Source organism: Tursiops truncatus, chromosome 8, assembly GCF_011762595.2.
Source record: "Tursiops truncatus isolate mTurTru1 chromosome 8, mTurTru1.mat.Y, whole genome shotgun sequence".
NCBI lineage: Eukaryota > Metazoa > Chordata > Mammalia > Artiodactyla > Delphinidae > Tursiops > Tursiops truncatus.
Genome location: NC_047041.1, coordinates 89307727 through 89330011, shown reverse-complemented (window position 1 = coordinate 89330011; position 22285 = coordinate 89307727). Strand labels below are relative to the sequence as shown.

At 41.5% G+C, this 22285-nt stretch overlaps 1 protein-coding gene across 2 annotated transcripts in view; it reads left to right on the top strand.

Annotated features, from left to right (window-relative positions):
• Positions 1-8028: 8028 nt before the first annotated feature.
• LRRC4C (leucine rich repeat containing 4C) overlaps positions 8029-22285 on the top strand; it is a 155020-nt gene continuing 140763 nt past the window's right edge. For both annotated transcript variants that reach the window (XM_019948523.3, XM_073808793.1), the window contains exon 1: positions 8029-9900. The gene's annotated coding sequence lies outside the window, so the exon portion shown is untranslated. The remainder of the gene's footprint in view (positions 9901-22285) is intronic.

The following is a 22285-nucleotide window of genomic DNA, read 5'->3' as shown; positions in this document are numbered from 1 at the left end:
AGAGCGTGTCAGCCACATGGCTTAGAAGAAAAGGGAGAAAAAAGAAAGAAAGAAAGAAAAAAATATATAAAATAAAATAAAGTTATTAAAATAAAAAAGTAATAAAAAAAAGAAAGAAGAAAGCAACCAAACCAGTAAAGAAATCCACCAATGATAACAAGTGCTAAAAACTATACTAAAAAAAACCCCAAAAAAGAGACAGAACCCTAGGATAAATGGTAAAAGCAAACCTACACAGACAAAATCACATGAAGAAGCATACACATACACACTGACAAAAAGAGAAAAAGGAAAAAAATATATATATATAAAGGAAGAGAGCAACCAAATTAATAAACAAATCTACCAGTGATAATAAGCTCTAAATACTAAACTAAGATAAACATAAAACCAGAAACAAATTAGATGCAGAAAGCAAACCCCAACTCTACAGTTGCTCCCAAAGTCCACCGCCTCAATTTTGGGAGGATTCGTTGTCTATTCAGGTATTCCACAGATGCAGGTACATCAAGTTGATTGTGGGGATTTAATCCACTTCTCCTGAGGCTGCTGGGAGACATTTCCCTTTCTCTTCTTTGTTCATACAGCTCCTGCGGTTCAGCTTTGGATTTGGCCCTGCCTTTGGCATCTGTTCTTCACCCAGACAAGAGAGGGTTAAAGGAGTGGCTGATTAGGGGGCTCTGGGTCCCTCAGGCCAGGGGGAGGGAGGGGTACAAAATGCAGGTGAGCCTGCAGTGGCAGAGGCTGGCATGACGTTGCAACAGCCTGAGGTATGCCGTGTGTTCTCCTGGGGAAGTTGTCCCTGGATAACATGACCCTGGCAGTAGCGGGCTGCACAGGCTCCCGGGAGGGGAGGTGTGAACAGTGACCTGTGCTCGCACACAGGCTTCTTGGTGGCTGCAGCAGCAGCCCTAGCATCTCGTTCCCATCTCTGGTGTCTGCGCTGATAGCCGCGGCTTGCGCCCGTCTCTGGAGCTCCTTTAAGCAGTGCTCTGAATCCCCTCTCCTCGCTCACCCTGAAACAATGGTCTCTTGCCTCTTAGGCAGTTCCAGACTTTTCCCAGACTCCCTCCTGGCTAGCTGTGGTGCACTAGCCCCCTTCAGGCTGTGTTCACGCAGCCAACCCCAGTCCTCTCCCTGGGATCTGAACTTCAAAGCCCAAACCTCAGCTCCCAGCCCCTGCCCACCCTGGTGGGTGAGCAGACAAGCCTCTCTCGGGCTGGTGAGTGCCGGTCAGCACCGATCCTCTGTGCGGGAATCTCTCTGCTTTGCCCTCTGCACCCCTGTTGCTGCGCTCTCCTCTGGGGCTCCAAAGCTTCCCCCAACCCACCTCCCATCTCCACCAGTGAAGGGGCTTCTAGTGTGTGGAAACCTTTCCTCCTTCACAGCTCCCTCCCACTGGTGCAGGTCCCGTCCCTATTCTTTTGTCTCTGTTTCTTCTTTTTTCTTTTGCCCTACCCAGGTACATGGGGGGTTTCTTGCCTTTTGGGAAGTCTGAGGTCTTCTGCCAGCATTCAGTAGGTGTTCTGTAGGAGTTGTTCCACATGTAGATGTATTTCTGATGTATTTGTAGGGAGGAAGGTGATCTCCACATCTTACTCCTCCACCATCTTGAAGGTCCCCTCTCCTGGTGGAGTTTTAAAGATACCTTTACAGGCAATTTTCTCCTCAGTGCAAAGACTCCTAATTTAGACAGTACAAAGATGCCAGAATGCAGTTTCTCTGCACAAATACCACCTTTCTCAGAAACATTTGATATAGGAGATTGTGTTCTACAAGAGCTTGGTTCACCATTTAAAAAGATAATGCCATTTGCAGCAACGTGGATGGACCTAGAAATTATCATACTAAGTGAAGTAAGTCACACAAAGACAAATATCATATATCACCTATAAGTAAAATCTAAAAATATGATACAAATGAACTTATTTACAAAACAGAAACAGACTCACAGACTTAGAAAATAAACTTACAGTTACTAGAGGGGAAAGGTGGCAGGGGGAGGGATAAATTAGATGTTTGGGGTTAACATATACACACTACTATATATAAAGTAGATAGATAATCAACAAGGACCTACTGTATAGCATAGGGAACTCTACTCAATATTCTGTAATAACCTATATATGGGAAAAGAGTCTGAAAAAAATAGATAGATGTACATGTATAACAGAATCACTTTCCTGTACACCTGAAACTAACACAACAATGTAAATCAAACACACCCCAATATAAAATTTAAAAAACAATATTTCTAAAATGTAATTTGGTCTAAATTGATTTAGAATTGGTTGCCAAATTGTCATACAGTTGTTTACTTCAACTTTCTTCTTTTTACTTTAAGTTAGTCCTAGAATATGTCATGTTGCCTAGGGTGGTCTGAGAAAGGAAGTATTATCCCTCAAGATATTCCCCCTTCACTCATGCCCTTCCTTCTCAGACATCTTGATACACTCCTAGAAAGAACATTTTAAGACTACCTTTAAAATCTCGACTCTCTTGATCTCTACATGGCATCTAATAGTCTGATCACCCCTCCATAACTGAGTATATCATTTAGCTAAGCTTTAGCTCTGCCAATCTTTGGGCCATTTTTCTTAGAATGAACCTCATTCTCTATCCTCTTGCTGCAAAACAGGCAATTCTGCACTCATCAGCTGTACACTAACATTCATGAAGCTTTGAACACATGTAGTTTTCTTATGTGAAGTCCTCTGGGACTGCCCTCATGGAGAGGTGGGTACTGCCTCCTCTGCTGCCTCAGTTCTTTACACTTATTTCTGGTAAAATTCTGACCAGATCTTATATCACCATTGCTTTTAATTAGCATACTTATTACCTACCCACTTCCCTGCCACCACCAAGTAAACAGTTTATTCATCCATTTAATCAAAATGTATTTGGATGCCAAAGGGCCAGGCACTATGCTAAGTAATATGGGTACCAATAAGCGTTCAATTCCAGTACTTCTGTAAGTTGATTAGTAATGCATTTTTTCCCACTTATCTGGAAGGACATCTGTGGTTTTCTCATTTATTCCTAAAAGCTATTCCTAAGAACTATTTATGATTTAGAATATGAATCCCTTGTTCTATGCATTGCAAAAAGTTTTCCCAGTATTGTGTTTTTTGTTATTATACATATTTTTCCTTTATTGTTTCTTCCTTTAAACTTTCTCATCAGTTTTTTGGGGGTTTTTTTTCTTTTTCTTTTTCAGAAGCTAATGGGTACTAGGGAGGGGATGGAATAGATAAGAAGAAAGGCTAGTGCAAAGAGACCGCAGAGGAACTTGAGAATGGTCTTAGTAAAGTAATACAGTGAGAGAACTGGGCAGATGTATGAGCCATTCCTGAATTAGCATCAACAGATGTGATCAGGAAAGTGAAGGCCATCAGAGGAGGCAGTGATAACTTCCATAATACCTGGCACATAATGGGAGGTTAGTACTCATCTCTCGAAATAAACAAGTGACTGACTGAATGCAGAGAATTTCTTTCCTGCAAACCCCAGTAATCAGTAAGGAAACTTGCTGTTTGTAAAGGACAGAAGTTTGTGGTTGATAGTGATGATGACTCTGATTCTTCATTCTTTTGTCATGTAACTTTACAGTGGCCTCCCACTGTAGGTGGCATGATCTTATTCCTCGATGATGGGTACCAAGTGATTTACTGTAGCCAGTGGGAAGTCGGCAGATTTGATTCATACAGAAACTTGAAAAAGTGCATTCTGCTTGCTCCCTTTGACTTCTGCTTTTGCCAAGAAATTTGCTTGGGTTAAGTTGATGAAGGAAGAGACACATAGACTGAAGTTGAGTTGTCCCAGTGACTGTAGCTGAGCCCATTCTAGATCAGCTATCAGTGAACACAGCCAGGATCAGAAGAGCCACTTAACCAATCCCTGACTGACCTGTAGATTCATGAGAAACAATTAATAATTAGTGCTTTCAGCTACCAATTTTGGAATGGTTTATCATGCAGCAATAGCTAAGTGATATAGAAGTTATAAAGCTCTGATTAAATTATTTTATTCAGTGGCATGCTTTCTTAGTTTCTCTATTTAATAATTGCACTAAGTATCTTCTATTTCTAACATTTTATGTACCACAGTAAAAAGAATAGTCACTAAGAAACAAAAATGTAGACATTTCCTAATATCTTAATTTTAGACATTCATTTATTCAACTATGTACACAGTATTAGAAATACAAAAAATAATGCTCTCATGAAATCGACCATGGTTTGGTGGGAATGTAGACATGAACAAATGATTTGCATCCAATGCAATAAGTAATAATAGGAAACATTCATTAAAACCATGATCTCTGAAACAAAATAACCTGCGTTGAAAATCTTGCCTCTGTCACTTCCTAGCTAGGTGCCCTTACTTAACCACAATTCCATTTGCGTTATCTATAAAACGGGATGGTAATTGTACCTACTTCATAAAATTGTTGGGAGGATTGCCTGCACTGATATCTACCACATACTTAGAACTGTACTTGGCACTCATAAGCTATCATTAAGTGCTAGTTATTATTTAAAAATTTTAAAAGCATGAGGGCACAGTAAAGTAAGACTATATAGGGTGGGAACTGGGTGGAGGGATAGTAGAGGAGATACTTTAAAAAACCATAAATTTGCAAATCTCCTTTTTTGGTGTCTTCATCTATATTTCAAGGAACAAAGAATAGATGACCATTAGGTTATCTTCTAATTCTGAAAGACAGCATTCTTGGAATATTGTCTAACATAACAGATGTAGTAAGTTCTCACTAAATATGGCATTTGATCATTAAAGTAGTTTTCAAAAGAAGTTGGTCTAATGAAGTTAATTCACATGCCATCATTCATTATGCTTGACTTTAGAGGTAAGCTTGATACGATTATCCCACAGGACATCCTGGTCCCTTTTAATAGTGCTGGAAGTGAAAAGGGAATGTCTGTTCCCAGAATTGGTCATGTAAACACTCAGATCTTAAGTATGTGTTGTGCTTGAATAGACTAGCCTACAGCCTGTTAAATCAAATTAATAAACGCAATAGCTGCGTCCCTATTTTCTCTGTTTGCAAAGCAAAGTCACGGAGCTCATTCTGTTTGTTATTCTGTATTTCTGATTACAAGATTCTGTCCTCTGCTGTTTGCTAAAGATTATACCAGGTAGAGTCATCAGCACACCAGATTATACCAGGTACCAGATTATACCAGGTAGAGTCATCAGCACACAGTGAAATAACGTAATTTTGTTTCCCCACCCAAATGCCTACAAATCAGGAGAGGAGCACAAACATAGAATTCTCGTCCATAGAACAAACCTGCGACATTAGCACTGTGCCCTTCTCTCCCAAGTCATCTCATTTTAATGGCATCTGTCCTGTCCATGCTTTGGGTAACTAAATGGGCTAATTGGAAGTGTGACAACATGAACAATCCGTTAGTCTCCGGGCAATTATTTCCTCTAAAAGAACTTTTGCAAAGAATTTTACTTAAACACATATGCCGTCCTTGCTGACAGTACCTGACACTCCTACTGAATAAGTGTCTATATTTATGTCATTATTTAACAATTTAGTTTGCATGTACATTTGTATGACAGTTAGCTTGTTGACTGCTTATTTCAATTCTCTTTGAGTAAGATCATTCCGTGACAAATGTGTCAATTTCATTTCACCCATGGGGTTACAAATTCATCTCTGGGATTCAGTGCTGATCATGACAGTCTGCACGTCTGTGACTGTCTTACATGTATTCCCCATGCTTCCCAAACCTAGAAACTGTAGCAAAACTGGAAGAGTTGGAATTGAGTAGATCTAGGTTCAAGACTTGCCTGTGTCTTAACAAGACATATTTACCAAATATGTGGCTTTCGCATCACTTTCCCCATCTTTAAAAATCTCTCGGGGGTTGTTTTGAGTTTTAAAGTGATGTATATGAGAAGTCAGCAAAAGAAAACCATGCCATATGGATGCCCCCAAAACACAGGTTGAGTCTGAATCAAACAATGACAGCCAAATGGCTAATTCAAGGTCATACAGTGTGAATGGGCGACTGGTGTGGGAAAATAAATCGCAGCTGCTGAATGGGAAGGTAAACAGGAAAGGGAAGACTTTCCTTTTTCTTTTTGGTTAAATAGCACTGATACTTCACTGCTGCTTTGTTTGATAGATTAATTCATTCTGAAAGGCTTTAAAGATGTCTGGTAGGTAGCTAATAATCAGCTTTGAAAAACAATCACTGGTCTTTCCCTTGCTATCAAAGTCCCTAAAAAGAAAATTTTCATTTCAAATGGCTTCTAGCTTACTTCAGAACCAGAAGGTAGATTCCTTTGAAGTTATCTAGAGCAGCTAGTGAAAGCCCTTTTTAATGGTTTATTAGTTGATAAACTGTAATTGGCATATAAGGGTAAGAGCTTCAAAAGACAAATCAAACTTATAGTCAACTGCCCACTAGTGTTTTGAATCAATCAATACAGCATTCTTTTAAAAACAGAAGCAATGCCATTACCCCTCAACAAATTCACATTTTGATGCAATCAGTAACTACATCGAAGTTGTAGTCTGTCTCCAAAAAGACAGAAATTAAATAAATCACAGTTCATGTGTAAAGAAAGGCCTTTTCTCTTGCAGGTGCTGACATCTGAAATACATATTAGAGTATGTGCTTAGTACCCAAAGAAATATATAGATGTAGTTCCTTTCATTTTTTAACTCTAAATGAGGAAATACCCATGTACTATAAAGGGAACAGGAAAAAACTAAAAGAACATTTGGTGTGAACTTGGATACGCCTCTAATGTTCCCTCAGTAAAAATTTTCTCCCTTTTGTTGAATGTCACTTCTCATTATGATTTGTAACATAAAGACTCAAATCTCAAGTATATAATGTGCTTTAATAGAGTAGCATACAGCCTATTTAAAACTATTTTCAAACCAAGTACATATTCTGATCTCTCAAAAGTATAGTAAATCAGCATAGAGATCATAGATTATGCAACTTGAAACAGATAAATATTTATTTGCCTTCCTCCCCCAAATATATAATGTTTTGTTGTTTGAATTATCATTCCTCATTTTATCCATTTCATGTCTCAAGGTCACATACCTGAATGGTATAAAATGAGTAAGTATAGCTTAGAGAAAAGGCCTCTGACAATTGTATAGTGGAGAAAGAAACCAACATAAATATGTTATTAATAATATTATTATGCAGGCCCTTCCATCTTTCTAAGACCCAGTGAAGTTGAAATATGCCACCTGCCCCTGCCCCCGCCCCCAACGTGAGTTGGTGGAAAAGCCAACTAGGAGCGAGGGATGTTGGAATTAAGTTGTCAAACTGCCCTGGATGTCTTGTACACACTGAACAGGCCAATTTACTGCAACACTGCATAGGCTGAAGGCTCCTATTTCACCTTTACAGTGTCTCCTCCTGGTGAGATTATCCTGCTGGACCACAGGCTCCCTCCCTGGCAGTATTTCAGCTTCTCCTAGATTTCTTCTCATTAGTCTGTCCTAGGTAATAGTAGTGTTAATCCTTACCTTGTGACCAGCCTGCTTGCCTAGGGAGGGAAGAGGCTCTTGTCCAGCTCTCTGAAAGCAACAGCTTTGTGTGTTTGATATTTTTGAATCCTAGTGGTGACTTGATTTCTATGTCTTCCCCTTTGTAGCTCCAACTCCCGGCTTTCAGGATGAACACAGCCAGGCTTTGAAAAACAAAACAAAACAAAAAATGACTTCTTCCACACGACCGCAGTTTCTTTGCGCGTTACTAACCTCTGAGTATGGGGTGGCTTTGAAACGCAGCTGTTCTAGCTCTGCCCTCCAGGTGGCAGCAGTGCCACACCGCAGGGGCTCCAATCCCCTCCACCCCGACTTCAAGTGTTAATGCAATTGACCAATCAGTGCTAAGATGATGGGAGGTAATTGGGTAATTGTATTTTACTGATCACAAGCAGAAAAAGGGAAAGGAAAAAGGGAAAGAAAGAGGGGCAGAAGAGGGAAGGGGACCGCAGTCCGAGAGGAGATTTGGGGAGCTAGGACCCAAACCGTCAGGACGTGGCACTGGCCGAGAGAAAGGAACTGCCGCCGGCACTGGGAGCGCATTTATTCTTTGGGGGGAAAGGGGGGAGAGAGGAGCGGGCTGGGGAGGAAGAGAGAGTTCCAGCCGAAGTGGATGGAAGGGGACCGGGGTTTCTACCGCGCTGGGAGCCGCGAGCCGGGGCGATGGCGCTAAAGACGGCGCGGAGCAGCTGCGCTCCCGGGAGCGCGTCTCCTCGCGGAGGACTAGCCGGCGTCGGGAAGGTCTGGGCGAAGAGAGGCCAACTTGTGGCTCCAGAATGCACCCGACGCAGCTGGAAATGAGATCAAAGCTGCAGTTTCATTCGAGAAGGATGAGAGGAGCCAGCGACTAGGGATTTTTTTTTTTTTTACCTCTTTCGTTCCATGTTCTATTTTGTATCTTCTTTCCTTATTATTCTTTTTTTATTTGCCTAACAAACACCTCGTCGAGCCCCTCACTTCACCCTCCCCATTTGAAATAAAAGCCCAGTTTGAACTTCTTTCATCGCGGCGCCCCCCGGATCCGCTGCCCGCTGATGGAGGAGAAGGGGACCCGGTGGCTGGCAGGGGCCGCCGGCGAGGGACCGCGTCACGAGTCTCCCCCGTGATCCCGGCCCTGATCTTGGAGTTCTGCTACACCTGGAGGATCTGGACCGGGTGCTAGGGGTGGGGGCGGGGACAGAGGAAGCGCAAGCCACCCCGAGCCTTAAAGAGAAAAAGAAGTAGCGGGGGGGAGGAATGGGTTTCTTCTTGACAGCTGACGGAGCCTTGAAATTTTCCTTCACTACCTCCGCCCCCGCCCCCGTCCCCGCCCCCCCGCACTCCATTTAACGTGAGATTATGAAATTGCAGAGGCGGTGGAGGGAAGGAGACAGGATATAACAGAGTTTGGAGGGAGAGGGGAAGGTGGCTGGCCGGGTGGCTGAAATCAAAAATCCAATTGCGCACTGGGTTGTGATGAGAAATCTAATCAGATCTTTGGAGAAGGGGCCGGCCGGAAGGGTGGCGATTGGGGGGAGTTGATCCCCAAATTCTTCGAGGTCGGGGCTGGGGAGAGGAATCGGCGATGTAAAAGGAGACTTTTTCTTTTTTTTTTTTTTCTTTTTTTTTTCTTTTTTTTTTTCTGGTGGCGGTGGCGGTTGGGTGCGTTGCGAAAATGAAAGATGCGGGACGCAGCTCTCTCCTGGAACCGAACGCAGTGGATAAACTGATTGTGCAAGAGAGAAGGAAGAACGAAGCTTTTTCTTGTGAGACCTGGATCTTAACACAAATGTGTATATGTGCACACAGGGAGCATTGGAAAATGAAATAAACCAGTGTCAGACCCGCGGGGGTTGGTGTGTTCTGACATAAATAAATAATCATAAAACAGCTGCCCTCCCTCTCCCCAAAAGGATGATTGGAAATGGAGAAACGAGGATCCACAAAGGAAAAGTATGTTCATTTTTTTCTGTAAAGGAGAAAGTAAGCCAAGGAGATATTTTTGGAATGAAAAGTTTGGGGCTTTTTTTAGGAAAGTAAAGACTTGATATGGTGGTGTTTTCTTTTCTTTTTGAATTTCCCACAAGAGGAGAGGGAATTAATAATACATCTGCAAAGAAATTTCGGAGAAGAAAAGTTGACCGCGGCAGAATGAGGCATTGATTGGGGAAGAGAAGCCAGCAGAGCACAGTTGGATTTGTGCCTATGTTGAGTAAAATTGATGGATAATTGCAGTTGGATTTTTCTTCATCAACCTCCTCCCCTCCCCCCCTTTTTTTTCTCTTTGGGGTCAAGATCATGCATTTTTCTGCTTGTTCTTAACCACCTGGATTCCCATCTGGATGTTGCTGTGATCAGTCTGAAATACAGTGAGTGATCCTTTTTTTCCTATTTATTGGTGAAGAAAATGTCCATTAATTTAGCATTCCCGGTCCCTTTATCCCTGTACCCCCTGAGGTGGTTTTTAAAGACCTGGTTGTGGGGACCAGAAAACAGGGAGAAGGTGGCCCACGCATTTGCTCCATCAGGCTGTGCTCACTGATAAGCAGGTTTGCTATAATGATGCAGGTTGTCTGCATCCCGGGGCAAATGCCTTTGCAAATGTCCATCCGGAGAAAAAAAATTTCCCCAAGAAAGCCGCTGCAGTGTGGGGTGCCTTGTGCTGTGTGATCAACACTCTAGAATGCGTTTAAGTTGCATGGCAGCCCCGGAGTTAGATTCACAAATGTTTAGCCATTGGAAATCGAAGGGACCCAATTTAAATTTCATTATCCAACCTGACATCGCAGATCAACAGAATGCATTACCACAAAAATATGATAATAAACCAACCAGATGAAGGCTGGCTTCTGGCTGGTGAGTGGGTGGAGGGAGGGAGAGTGAGACGGGGGAGGAAGTGGTGGAGAGCTGTGGCTGCACCATCCCCAATCTCTCTTGCACACACAGTCTGGAAAGTGGTGGTCTAGAGATTAGGTTACCTAGCTTCTTACCAGTGCTAAGGATGAGAGGAGGACCCTCCTCTCTTCAACCCCACCCCCTTCTAACCACTTCCCTGGGTAACAGAGAGGCTGTCCATGTAGGTGCCCTGGGCAGTTAGTCGCCTTCAGTTTTGCCAGTTTCCTTCAGTGTTCCCTGCAATACCAGTTCAGAGCTCTTTAAAAAAAGGCAGAAATCTAGTGTCCTGTGGTAACTTAGATAAAGGTCTGTGGGTTGAATATCACTGCTTCTCCTATGCCAGCTTTGTCTTGGGGGAAAGAAGACACTAAAGAAAAATTTTAAAAATGGTTGAAAATGCTTAGAGAGCCTGAGGGCCTATAAGATCTCCCCTCTTTGCATCTCTTCCCCCATCCCTGCCAGGATCATGGAGCTGGCTTTTCTTTAGTTTTGTGTTTGAACAGAACTCTGCCTCTCAGTCTTCTGTTATTTCTCTCCAGGGCCGCCTATCAGAATCATAGACTCATAACTTTAGAGCCAGAAGATTCCCCAGAGATCTCATGCCAATAAAAAAGGAAACTGAGGCCTGGAGAAGTCATAACTCTTTGGTTAATGGCCAAAGCATATGAGACAGGTGACTCACACAAGCCTCTGAAGAGCTGACAAAAGTCAGTTTGGGATCCAAACTGGACAGGAAACAGCCGTACGTGGAAGAATTACTTCTTTCACCACAGCTGCCATTTTTATCTAGAAGGGTCAAGGAAGGTACTTATTCTGAGAGCTTGCAATAAACTCCTGACATTCTGGACCTCATGGGTAGCCCATCTCCAGCATTCATGTCTTTTCTTAGTCTTTTTTTTTTTTTAGTTAATAAAAGAGCTCAGATAACCCTAACTTTAATACTATTTGGAAAAAAAAAAAAAAAGATCCACAACGCTGGCGTATCCCAAAGGAGATGAAAGGCAACAGTCTCCTGGGTCCCTTCTTGGTATTGGGCTCATTTAATCCAGTGAGTGGTGGTCCCTGGAGAGTCATTAAAGAACCATGGAGTTAGATTTATATGAGAGAATGATAATAGAAACCAGAAACTCCCTGCTAAAAGCATCTGAGTCTGTTCTTTCACTCACATCATCTATTCTTATCCTTTTCATTACCCCTTAACTAAACTAGCCTACAGCTGAGCACTTCTCTAATTTATTTTTCTGGGCACATGTTTCCTGTTGGGACACAGATCAGGCAATAAATTTACCGACCTATGAAAATAAGGTCGTGCAGGGTTGTGTTCCCCACCCCTGCCCTCAAGCTCCCTATAGGTTTCTGCATATCTTATAATTCCTTGCAGATATTTTGCATGTTTGTTTTGTTTTTACATGACCACAGTGAAGTCATCAGTTGTGGTCAAAGATTGACTCAAGTTATTTTAAGTTCCTGTTCAGCTGCAATTTAGCACAACTGAAAAAAGAGAATAAAGAAAACAAAATGTACTTTGAGGGTTTTTACTGCGTAGTTCAGCTCTGGGCTTCGCGTGGGAAACCCAGCTTTGCAATCAGCTTGGCTCTGCCAATCAGGAGAGGGGTTTTTCCTCTCTTTCTTTCTTTCTTTTTCTTTCTTTCTTTCTTTCTTTCTTTCTTTCTTTCTTTCTTTCTTTCTTTCTTTCTTTCTTTCTTCTTTCTTTCGTTCTTTCTTCTTTCTTCCTCTTCTTTTTTTTTTTTTTGACATCAACAATTTCTTCATTGCTACTCTGATTGAACCTCAGTGTGCGTTCCTCTCCGTCACATTGTCACCCCCTCTCAGTATTCTCCACGTTTATACCCACATGCAAACTTTACTGAGAAAGAGAGGTAAGGGGATGGGGGGGTAGGGAGAGAAGAGAAAATATGAATGTGTTTAAAATTGTGGGCTGAAATATGTCCTCTCACCCACCTCCACTTAAACCTGTTCTTCAAATCCGGAGATGATGGAGCATCTAAGGATGGCATCCTTTTTCACACTGGTGAATCACTTCACCAGTACTGCATTTCAGGACACATTGCCCAGACCAGGGTTTAGCTCCTTTGGTTTGTCAGTCAGAGTTGGCTCAGCATTTTAGGCAACTTGCTGGTGGACTGATGAAAGAATTATGGCCATGGTAGATCTAGAAACTTAGCCCTTGAGCTTCTTTCTGGACAGAAGTTGGTACCCACTGATTGACATTTGTGAGCAGGTAGCTGTATACTGGAATTTGCTGAGGACCCCAGGCCCAGAAAGCTGCTGAATTTTGCAAGTTTTTAAGTTACCTTTTCGAATATTTTCCTCTAATTTAACAGCTATGCGCTTTGGGCAATACCTTTAATTTCCCTGGCCTTCAATGTTCTTATCTCTGGGATGGGAATAATATCAACAAATTGGAATGAAACCAATTAGAATTGTCTTGTGAATTAAAAGTAATGATATGCAAAGCCCCAGCATAATAGACCCTCTAAGGGAAGCTGTTTGTTGTGGTCATTCTTGGATTAATTTGGATTAACTTCCTGGGAATGAATACAGGCTGGCCACAGACTTTACAAATTCTAGTGGCTACACTTAAGAACCAGGGAATGTGCAACTGACCTTACAGTAGTTGCCAGATTCTTCTTTTGAGGTTTTATCAGGAGAGATTCATTGCAATATATCATTTTAGATATGAAATTCTGCCTCCAGCTGGAAATTGAAAATCAAGATTTTCTCCTTAAAGTATAGAAAAATAAATCTCAGCAAAAATCATATTTAAATGAGATTTTAGGGGAAAATAAAGCTGTTCTTGTGTTGTGTGTTCTTTTTGTCTAAAAGTTACAGAAGATAGCAGTTGTATATTGACTATCATTTTGGCTACATATTACATTGGATGTGGAATGCACAAAATAAAGGCAGATTTCTAGGCAATTATATAATTAACTTAGATGGTGTAAAATTCCGTTACTAATATTAAGGTCCCCAAGTCCACGATTTGGATTCACAGTCTTCCTAGTTATCATGAATCCTGTGTTAGTTATACGTCTTCATTTTGTGAAAGGATAAAGGCCCAGTAGAGTGTATGGAATCAAGTTTCATGTAGACATATGTGTCTTATTGTTTGCATGTGCAAATCTTCCAACACCAACTTGCCAGTGGTTTTCCGAGGCCGCCAGTCGTGGTCATTTCTAATAATTTCATTTTCTACATCAGCAGCCCTGGGTTCTATCTGTTTCCTCAGTATGCTTCTGGAAACCTGTTCTCCCTTTGAGGGAAAAAGAATCCTACTGTTTTAATTATTGTTACTCTTGATGTCACATCTGTGGGTAACAGGACAGTCAGGCTGAGGAGTTGCCCATTGGATGTTTATACTGCTTCTATTCAATTAGGAAAATGATTTGAATTCTGTGTTAACTTTGGGAAAGCATCCTTAAGTTACCCATTTTCACTGATCTTAAGAAGAAACGGAAATCGTCTATGAAGGTTCTTACCATTTTATTAATTTTACTTTTTGGTGTGCTTCTAAACGGTGACTAAGAATTTCAATAAACTTGAACTCTGACATCCTAAGTGAATTTGAATACTCAGCTTTCCACTGGAACACGTGTGGTACATAAGCCGTTAACCTCTCTGAGCCCGTTTGTTTATCTGTAAAATAGAGATAACAACCACAGGAGGCTGACCACTGTGAGGATGAAATCAGATTGCATACGTCATGCACAGCAGGTGTTCAGTAAATGCACATTGAAACTGAGCGTCTTTGATTTTAGTTTAGGTAATGCACAGTTTGCAAAAAACAGATATGGCCTTGTTTGAGGGAAGCTCTTCATATAAATTCATGTTGGTATAGGTTAAAAAATGAGAAATTTATAGACAAGGTTGGAGTAACACAAATAGATATGACCATTTTTGGTAAGGTCCTACAATTTTAAAACATATTTGGAAGTGCTTTAGTGAATGCCATTCCTGTAAGAAAGACTACAATATACTTTATGAATTGTGGAAAATGTACTCTGTGTCTATGTAAACTTTCATCAAGTATTTTATAATATAGGCATAAAAATAATAATTTATAAACAGCATCTTAGAAGATTTTCCAAAAGGATCAAGAGTCTGTTGCATGTTTCTTCAAAATGATTTCTCTGGAGAAATGTAAATTTGACAGTTGAAACTTTATTGGGCGGATCTTGTGGCTGGGACAGTGTGCTTGTGACACTCTCTGAGGGCAAGGATTTTATTTGTTCTTTGGCATGTCCTTAGTACCTCAGAAGAGTGTCTGACAAATGGTATGCCTACAATAAATATTCCTTGAAGGACTGATTGAACTTAAGAGAGGTTACTTCCAAAGAACTCAAATGCATGTATACATGCAAGAAGCCTGGCTTTTAGGAACCTATGGCAGTTTAATGAGAAATACCATCGACTGGGCTTCCCTGGTGGTGCAGTGGTTGAGAGTCCGCCTGCCGATGCAGGGGACACAGGTTCGTGCCCCGGTCCGGGAAGATCCCACATGCCGCAGAACGGCTGGGCCCATGAGCCATGGCCGCTGGACCTGCGCGTCTGGAGCCTGTGCTCCGCAACAGGAGAGGCCACAACAGTGAGAGGCCCTCATACCGCAAAAAAAAAACAAAGAAATTCCAATGAGTATACTGACTCTGTGTGTGTATGTGTGTGTGTGTGATGTCATATCTGTACACACACACACACACACACACACACACACAGAGATTTTAAGCACCTCTGAGTGGTTTCCTTCTGCTGGGAAAGCTGAGGTCTGAAAGCGAGGTGATGCAGTGTATTTTTCTTAATCTTGGTGCTGTCAGTAATGGACTGTAACAATTGATACAAGTCACCTCATCTCTCTTAGGTTGGTCTTATATTCTTTCCTGTTAAAAAAAGGTTAAAAACTAAGATTCTTTCAAGCACTAAGATTTTACGATTTTCAGTTTATAATCCACTACCTAGGAATTTGAGATTCCTAGGAACTGAAAATATAAAATCTCTGATCACAGCTTACTATCGATAGTTGTCAAAATATGGAGAAGAACAGCATAGAATTAGGTGAGAAAGGCAGAATCCGTGTCACAATGGCGGATATGCAGGGTCAAAATGTGAGGAAAGTATCTAGAGGTTGTGTAGGGGAAATATAATACAATATGGAATAGGCAAACCTTGGATCTCAGATTTTTTTCACTACTTGTTAGCTGGGGGATCCTAAGTGGGCAAATTGACCTTGCTATGTCTCAGTTTTCCTCAGCTATAAAAATGGACATCATTTTTTTCTTGCAGTTATTTTTAGGAGCATTAATTAAGATGTCTAAGTGTTTGGCACGTGATTAGTACACAATAAATGCTAGCTCACTTTCTTTCTTCTCATTGAAATCTGGTTATTTTCCACAGAAATGGGAACATTTAAGTGAAAGTCTGTGAGTGTTTTGCTTTACATTTACTAAATATGTGAATGAAGATTTTTTGCCAACTTTGCCATCAAAATGGGTAATATTATTTTTGATAATGTTTTCCAACGTCAGTCAGATTTATAATGAGGTTTAACAATGATGAACAGCTTATGTAAGATTAACAAACTTTTATTTCATCTTTGGCATAAGCTGATGGCAGCTTTTTGTGCTTATGTATGCTTTCAACACTAATGGGGATTATGGGTAGTAACTACCAGTTATTGAGCATTTGATATGCACCAGGTACTGTGGTGATAATATAACATATATTTCTCCTAAATTCTCACTTTGGAAACTGAAACACAAAGAGGCTAAGTAATTGGTCTAAGGTTATCCAACAACTAAGTGATAGAGCTGGAGGTAGAAGCTACATCTCTTAGGACTTTAGAAACAAGATCAGAATCAGTAAATGCAAACGTGTTGCCTTGTAACAAGTAAACATGGAGGCTCATCATCCGCTAACCTGGTACTCAATGTGAATATTTCAACTGGGATTGAGGTGTCTGTAGTTTCCCTTTACTGCTTCCTGAAACAGAGGTTGTAGTCACATATTAGATCACTCATACCTTGCATCTTTTGGTCAGTCTTATCTAATATCCAAGTGTTCCCTTACATGAGGAAGAGACAACTTATAAGAAAGACTTGGGAAAAATTGTCCTAACTCACTCAACACAACTACTGGACAGAAAAGCTTTGCAAAACGCTATGAGATCATCTGGAAATTCATGATTGTCTGAGAAATAAGGTCAGTGCTAGTAATAAGGTTGGAGTTTTGTTACAATATCCTGCAAATCCGGTGGGCTCCGAATTGTCTGCCTCACCCCCCCAGCACCTGATCTCAGTCCTTGCGATGTTTGATCTCTGTAGCATTTCGTACCATTGCTGCCCCTGGCTTTCTGAAACTCTTCTAGGGGTTTGAGGTGCCGTTTGCTATCACTTCCTTTATTCATTTCATGTCGTCCTTGTCTTGTCCCTCGGCTCTCTCCTAAAATGTTGAGGGCTTCCCTTTGGAATCAGTTCTATTCCCAATCTCTTCGCATCCCTGAGAGATGTCTGCTGGGCTTGTTTTGAGACATGATGCTCGGATCCTTGGCCTCAGCCCCCTTGTGTAAACTGATGATTCCTAAATCTCCAGGGCCAGCAAGATCCCGCTTTCTTACCTGGTCTCCTGTAGGCCTTACAAACTTAGTACACTGACTGTAACTGATTATTTTCCCTCCAGGAGCCTATATATTTTCAGTTTCAAATGATATCAATATCTCTTTAACCTCCCTCATATTCCAACCACTAATCAAATACTCATCCATCTACTCATCATCTCAAACTCAGCTTTTCTGTCCCTCAGTCCAGAGTCCATTGTTTCTCTCCTAGATATCTTTCTAACAAGTCTTTCTGATGCCAACTTTTCTTCAGTATGGTCCAGCATTCATTTCTCCTTCAGAAGGACCTTACTAAGAAATGAAGCTGAACATTCCCTTCTCTATATTCTATAAATATACAATAAAATTCAGATTCTTCTCTTGATAAATACAGTCTGGCTAGCCTATTCATGCCTCTCTTGTCTGTCTGCCATACTGAATGTTTTATTTCTCTGGAGATATCCCAGTCTAGTTTTTGGCTCAAACTTTGTGAAAGCTACTCTATTTGCTTAAGATATACTCATCACAAGTCAAATCTCAGAGCAAGTTACTTCCTCTGGGAAAATCTTTTCCAGGTCTCCTAGGCCCACTGAATCCTCCTGTCTCTGTTACACTAACATTTTATTCACAGATCTGTGATAGCTCTTGTCACTAATATTTACTTGCCTGAAACCTGCTAATATGACTTCTTTTAGGACAGGGACCTCATCTTACCTGTCTGGTCATCTCCCACATCTAGCTAATTTAGTGCACAGGAGTTTTCAATATATTTTGGTAGAACCAATAAAGGAGTGGATTAATTTAACACATCTGTAGGGTGAATTCAGCCTATGGTGTAGGCCGTTATTTCCCCAATATTTTTCCCACTAAGATCAACCTTTTATTATTTTTACTCTAGGGACCCATGTTTCAAAACTACTTTGCCCAGTAAATACATTGCAACTCATTCCTCCATTTTTCCTAATTGAAAACATATTCTTGCCCATCATTGTTCTTGAAATGTGCTAACTGAACACTGTGACCTTGAATTGATATAAACTGAGCCAGAAGATGTTTTCACTATCTTATGCAATTGTATGAGCACATGCACGATTTCTAATTGCCTTTTTGAAATATTGATAAGAGGCTTTGTCTTTGAGGCTTCCAATTTTTTAAATAGTTCTGTAAATATATTTTGGTGCTAATATTATACTCTAATTTAGAGGTGCTAATAGGCTGAGTGCAAGTTTGGCAATACATACTCCTCAGTGGCATTGTTCATGAAGAATGTTGTTCACAACAATGAAGGTGCCCCTTGGATCTGGACATTGCACAAACTGCACAGTTGTATGAGGCGGCCTCCTTTGTCATAAATGACTGTTGGAAAGACACTAACTTTTTTTTTTTTTTTTTTTTTTTTTTGCGGTACGCGGGCCTCCCACTGCCGTGGCCTCTCCCGTTGCGGAGCACAGGCTCCGGACGCGCAGACTCAGCGGCCATGGCTCACGGGCCCAGCCGCTCCGCGGCATGTGGGATCTTCCCGGACCGGGGCACGAACCCGTGTCCCCTGCATCGGCAGGCGGACTCTCAACCACTGCGCCACCAGGGAAGCCCAACACTGTGACTTTTAGTTTTGAGTCATGCCCAAATATGGGCTTATGCAATGGTAGAATAAAAAAAGATCTTCTCCTTAGTAAAAGTGCCTGGATTAAAACTTTGGTGAGCTGCAGTCACTTTTCACAACATGCAAACACCTGGTTTTATGAAGCCAGGTATGTATTCTCAGGAGATGCTCTGGCTTCATGCTTTGGAAGGATGCTTCCTCCTTTCTCTCATAAGAAACAGCAGAGGGCTTCCCTGGTGGTGCAGTGGTTGAGAGTCCACCTGCCGAAGCAGGGGACGCGGATTCGTGTCCCGGTCCGGGAAAATCCCACATGCCGCGGAGCGGCTGGGCCCGTGAGCCATGGTCGCTGAGCCTGCACGTCCGGAGCCTGTGCTCCGCAACAGGAGAGGCCACGGCAGTGAGAGGCCCGCGTACCGCAAAAAAAAAAAAAGAAAAAGAAACAGCAGAAGACACTGGGATTAGATGAAAGTGCTAAATGGTAAGACACATTTAATTATGGTTTAATTTTATTCTTCAATCTTTGAATATAAATGTCTTGAATATGTTGAATTAGAACATATGTTTTTCTTTTAGTCCATTTTTCATGTTTTTCTTCTAGTGTTAGATGATTTCTTTCCAGTGTAGAGACTGCTATTATTATCTCATAATAGTAATAGTAATTTCTAATAATAGCGATAGTAAATGAGACAGCGAACTCAGCACTGGCTCTTCTAAATAATAGCAAGTGCATACTTGCTCCTGCCAAAATGTGAACTGCTGAGACATTGTTTTCTTGGGAGGGGTCTATGTGTTTCATCCCATCAGTTTTCACCAAGTCAATATAGGGAATATGGGAGAATCCAGCCATTCAATTATATTGTTTTATTTGTTGCTAAGATAGGTATCTGGTGTGGGGGTAGGTTTCACAGATTTAAAAAGAGCACTATTTTTCTTATGATGACAAATACTGTCCCCTAAATATTAAAATCATCTGTTACTGTAGATGTGGTCCTACCTAGAACAAGTCGTTTGATTTATTTGCGATGTCTTAATAGATATCCTATTGTCCATATAGTTGATTTTTTTTCTTTTTTTTGAGCCTAAGAAACACAGTATTAAGGAACTCATTTTCAGGACAATAGCCCAGTTTTCTTTAACCAGTGACTTGATAATGATGTTGGAAAGTTCAGTAACTAACATACGCTTTTTTTTTTAATTTTAGGGTGCATGACTTTGGAAAATGTAAAAATTGTGCCTCTCTTGAACGGTTTAACAGTTGAATGTGAGCCAGATCTCAGAATCTGCTGATTTTTACAACCTTAGGGAAGGGAGGGAGAGAGAGAGATTGCTCTGCTCTGAGCCTGTGGGCAGAGAGAAGGCTGATAGCTTAGATTCCTTAGGGAGAATCACCTTCCTAGGCAGAGACCAGAGCACGGGTGTGGTGAATGAATTCAAATGCATTATGGAGAGCAATCCAGGGGACTGTGATTTCTTCCAGCTGAAAAGGCAGAAAGTCAGAAGCCCTCCTAGAAGAGTTAACATCTACACAGTGGTGCTCAGGAAGGCAAGAATGGAACTATGAAGGCTTTCTCTGTATTGTTTGAACGTTGCCATGGCAATAGTTTCCAGCAGAAGTTACATGTTTTTCAATTCCCCAAAGCAGCAAACAGCTTTCCCTTCTCATTCTCCCACCATCCCTCCTTATCTCCCTGAGTGCTTAGTTCTTATCTCTCAGTCCTTTTTTTCCCTCCCTTTGTCCTTCCTTTTGTTCTTAAATTCTCAACTCTTTCCTCATTAACAACAAAAATATTCCAACTCCAGGAAGTCACTTTTAGGCAGAAGGTGAGTCAGACATATAGCCTTCTCTCCCGTTTTCTGTATTCCCCCTTCTGTTTACCTATTAAAGACCTAATTAGACGAAGCTGTGTATGGAAGCAGGGTTGGGGCTTTCCCTTGTTGGTAGGACACAAAACATATTATAATGGTTGGTGTTGTGGTGATATGTTAATTGGATCGCTGCGGGCAAGTGCAGAGCAGCAGTCTCTGACAATTAGAAAGAACAATGACTTTACTATGATGGGGCCCACTCTCCTAACCAGGGGGGAAGGATTAGCATGCATTGCAGGTCTCTGGAAGGTTCCTGTAGACCCCGAGAGAGAGCTCTGCAGTTGGAAGTGCCTCCCGTCTCTTCAAAACGAAGCTGCTGCCCCTCCTTTAGCTTATTTTTACTGCCAGAGAAAGAGGAGTGAGGGGACAGTGAGAGATCTGGTTTAGTGGGTGGTGGGGGACCCGTCGCAGACCTGGGCCATAGGATATATCGCGGGGATGTTAGGAAGAAATCTTCGCCTGCTTAATGCATGTGGCCTGTGAATTGTGAAATGGGTCTCATTAGAGCCTTTCATATCCAGGCATGTGCCAAAGTGCTTTGCAGGCACAGCGCCATCACTTCAGGTCCGACCCTGCTGCTGTTGGCTGCAGCCAGGAAGGGACAGAGGCTCTGTCTGTATTAAAGCTTTCAGTCTCATCGCTCTCTGTCTACTGTTCATTGTAAGGCGCCTCTGGGCCTTTCACTGTGGTCCAGGATGAGGCACAACACATCTCCTAGGTGTTTGTAGAGAGGAAATATGAAGGCATTGGAGCATCACAGATAGGCTTGAGAGAGCCGGTGGGTTGTGACACCCAGAGGTCCCCTCTCTTTTCCACAGGACTGGCATCAAAGTTGTCTTTAGGCTTCCCTGCAAATATGCCCAGATACTCACCTGAAAGAAATGATGGGTAGTTCAGGGCTAAATAAGTCATCAGGGACTTTTGTATTATTAGATGCAGAGGAACTCTTTGCTTTTGGGGGAAATTCGTATACTAGAGATGTTAGAAGCCAATTTTATCTCCCAAAGCGTAGCCCCATTGATAGTAGCTGCCGGATGCTGAGTACTGTATGTCAGGCTCTGTACATGTCTCTTATTTAGAATGCCTAGCGATTCTACAGGATTGATGATTTAAGAGCATTGACGTAGGAGCCAGGTCAACCTGAGCCCTGTCCTGCTTAGATATGTGGCTTCGGCCAATTTACTTACCCTTTTGAACCTCACATTCTCATGCGCAGCATGAGAATAAATATAGTACAGAGTTGTGGTGAGTTATAATTGAAATAATGCTTATAAAGCGTTTAGCAGAATGCTTGCACGTAGAAAACAAGCTATTATTCATAAAAATGTAAGAGGTGTTTTCATACAACAATATTAGGAAATAATCACGAGGCCTGTGCCTCAGGCAGAACAAAATTAAAAATAATTAAGGGCAGGTTGCTTAATGAAAAAAGAAAAATAGCATTGGAAGGTACATTTCTGAATTTGAAATGGTGAATTCCTGGTATGTTTGGTATAACTCTACAGTTTGAAAAGCAGAATAGATAGGATCATTGAAATAAACTTTTGTTGCATTCATTCTGAATCAATGATTTCCATTCGACCGTATTAGAGTTTTCTTGTGAAAGTGATCTCTTGGGTCTTGTATCAGTCGTGATGCCTTAGACTGGAAATAAGATATAAAGATCTAACTAGATTAAGCAAAAACAGAGAATTTACTGCCATACGCAGTTGAAAAGTCTTGCAGTACATGGAGTTCAGGTATGGTTCGATCCACATGTTAACAATGTCACGGGAATTCCTAC